We start from the raw sequence: 2,500 nt of genomic DNA on the forward strand, positions 1-2,500 counted from the left end.
CCTGCCCACATTTGCCACAGGCTTTATCCGACGGAAAATTCAGAGAAATGAAGGCCTGGCTGTCAGATCTGGGCTACGAAACATGTATCAGGGTCTTGCAGGCCCTCTGTGACATTCCAGGAAGAAACAAAGGGGATCTGCGGGGCACAAAATCACTGCGCTGCACTGCACTGAGGAGTTGTTTTTGCACAAGGCAGGAGAAGGTTGCACCGTTCCCGGTGGCACTGCAATACCGGGTCGATGCGTGGAGTGAACGGAGCAAGCCCCTCTTTCAGCTCCCGGTGTCAAAAATCCGTTTAATATTTCGTCCCCGTATAGAGGACATATCAGATATTAAACTGATAAGAACAGATACTACACTTGATCTTAGCCAAAAGGCCGAGAAACGATGCCGCAGACTGTTTGCCGCTCGAGCCAACCTCCTGGAACGGCCCTCCCTCGTCGTGGTGCGGAAATTCTTATCGGCCGTAACGAACGACGGCTGCTGCCCAGCAATTCCGGCCACGCCCGACCTTGGCTCCGGGCCCTGACCCTCGAATGCCTAGGATAGTTTTTGTTGCTTGCTTGCTTGCTTGCTTGCTTTCCACAAAAGACAGAGGCTCGGCCAAACGGCTAAGCCTGCCAAAAATAGCTTTAACTCAATAGTGTTCCTCTCCACGGAAGTCTTTAGTAAAAGGCGAAAGACTTGTGCGTTTTGAAGAGAAACCCGAGTAGGTACAGGCTTCTCCTCGGGAGCAGCCCAGCACAGGCGTCGCCCCAGCCACTACACTCACGGTGAGTCTCACCACTTGGCTCGTCGCGGACTGGGCCGCTTCCACCCCAGCCCTGCCCACATTTGCCACAGGCTTTATCCGACGGAAAATTCAGAGAAATGAAGGCCTGGCTGTCAGATGCGGGCTACGAAACATGTATCAGGGTCTTGCAGGCCCTCTGTGACATTCCAGGAAGAAACAAAGGGGATCTGCGGGGCACAAAATCACTGCGCTGCACTGCACTGAGGAGTTGTTTTTGCACAAGGCAGGAGAAGGTTGCACCGTTCCCGGTGGCACTGCAATACCGGGTCGATGCGTGGAGTGAACGGAGCAAGCCCCTCTTTCAGCTCCCGGTGTCAAAAATCCGTTTAATATTTCGTCCCCGTATAGAGGACATATCAGATATTAAACTGATAAGAACAGATACTACACTTGATCTTAGCCAAAAGGCCGAGAAGCGATGCCGCAGACTGTTTGCCGCTCGAGCCCACCTCCTGGAACGGCCCTCCCTCGTCGTGGTGCGGAAATTCTTATCGGCCGTAACGAACGACGGCTGCTGCCCAGCAATTCCGGCCACGCCCGACCTTGGCTCCGGGCCCTGACCCTCGAATGCCTAGGATAGTTTTTGTTGCTTGCTTGCTTGCTTGCTTGCTTTCCACAAAAGACAGAGGCTCGGCCAAACGGCTAAGCCTGCCAAAAATAGCTTTAACTCAATAGTGTTCCTCTCCACGGAAGTCTTTAGTAAAAGGCGAAAGACTTGTGCGTTTTGAAGAGAAACCCGAGTAGGTACAGGCTTCTCCTCGGGAGCAGCCCAGCACAGGCGTCGCCCCAGCCACTACACTCACGGTGAGTCTCACCACTTGGCTCGTCGCGGACTGGGCCGCTTCCACCCCAGCCCTGCCCACATTTGCCACAGGCTTTATCCGACGGAAAATTCAGAGAAATGAAGGCCTGGCTGTCAGATCTGGGCTACGAAACATGTATCAGGGTCTTGCAGGCCCTCTGTGACATTCCAGGAAGAAACAAAGGGGATCTGCGGGGCACAAAATCACTGCGCTGCACTGCACTGAGGAGTTGTTTTTGCACAAGGCAGGAGAAGGTTGCACCGTTCCCGGTGGCACTGCAATACCGGGTCGATGCGTGGAGTGAACGGAGCAAGCCCCTCTTTCAGCTCCCGGTGTCAAAAATCCGTTTAATATTTCGTCCCCGTATAGAGGACATATCAGATATTAAACTGATAAGAACAGATACTACACTTGATCTTAGCCAAAAGGCCGAGAAGCGATGCCGCAGACTGTTTGCCGCTCGAGCCCACCTCCTGGAACGGCCCTCCCTCGTCGTGGTGCGGAAATTCTTATCGGCCGTAACGAACGACGGCTGCTGCCCAGCAATTCCGGCCACGCCCGACCTTGGCTCCGGGCCCTGACCCTCGAATGCCTAGGATAGTTTTTGTTGCTTGCTTGCTTGCTTGCTTGCTTTCCACAAAAGACAGAGGCTCGGCCAAACGGCTAAGCCTGCCAAAAATAGCTTTAACTCAATAGTGTTCCTCTCCACGGAAGTCTTTAGTAAAAGGCGAAAGACTTGTGCGTTTTGAAGAGAAACCCGAGTAGGTACAGGCTTCTCCTCGGGAGCAGCCCAGCACAGGCGTCGCCCCAGCCACTACACTCACGGTGAGTCTCACCACTTGGCTCGTCGCGGACTGGGCCGCTTCCACCCCAGCCCTGCCCACATTTGCCACAGGCTTTATC

The 2,500-nt window shown here is 54.1% G+C and overlaps 6 non-coding genes across 6 annotated transcripts; all 6 read right to left on the minus strand.

Moving 5' to 3' along the window:
- Positions 1-199: 199 nt before the first annotated feature.
- Positions 200-390, minus strand: LOC138613923 (U2 spliceosomal RNA). Its single transcript, XR_011310047.1, has one exon. It is a non-coding gene; the product is annotated as a U2 spliceosomal RNA (small nuclear RNA).
- A 211-nt stretch (positions 391-601) lies between these two features.
- LOC138614093 (U5 spliceosomal RNA) lies at positions 602-714 on the minus strand. The gene has a single exon (XR_011310203.1). It is a non-coding gene; the product is annotated as a U5 spliceosomal RNA (small nuclear RNA).
- Positions 715-1,023: 309 nt separating this feature from the next.
- Positions 1,024-1,214, minus strand: LOC138613762 (U2 spliceosomal RNA). Its single transcript, XR_011309891.1, has one exon. It is a non-coding gene; the product is annotated as a U2 spliceosomal RNA (small nuclear RNA).
- Positions 1,215-1,425: 211 nt separating this feature from the next.
- LOC138614094 (U5 spliceosomal RNA) lies at positions 1,426-1,538 on the minus strand. Its single transcript, XR_011310204.1, has one exon. It is a non-coding gene; the product is annotated as a U5 spliceosomal RNA (small nuclear RNA).
- A 309-nt stretch (positions 1,539-1,847) lies between these two features.
- On the minus strand, positions 1,848-2,038 carry LOC138613763 (U2 spliceosomal RNA). The gene has a single exon (XR_011309892.1). It is a non-coding gene; the product is annotated as a U2 spliceosomal RNA (small nuclear RNA).
- Positions 2,039-2,249: 211 nt separating this feature from the next.
- LOC138614095 (U5 spliceosomal RNA) lies at positions 2,250-2,362 on the minus strand. Its single transcript, XR_011310205.1, has one exon. It is a non-coding gene; the product is annotated as a U5 spliceosomal RNA (small nuclear RNA).
- Positions 2,363-2,500: the final 138 nt, after the last annotated feature.

This window comes from Semicossyphus pulcher, unplaced genomic scaffold (genome assembly GCF_022749685.1).
Source record: "Semicossyphus pulcher isolate SPU_LCO1_2020_fin unplaced genomic scaffold, fSemPul1.0.p SCAF_8, whole genome shotgun sequence".
Taxonomy (NCBI): Eukaryota; Metazoa; Chordata; class Actinopteri; order Labriformes; family Labridae; genus Semicossyphus; species Semicossyphus pulcher.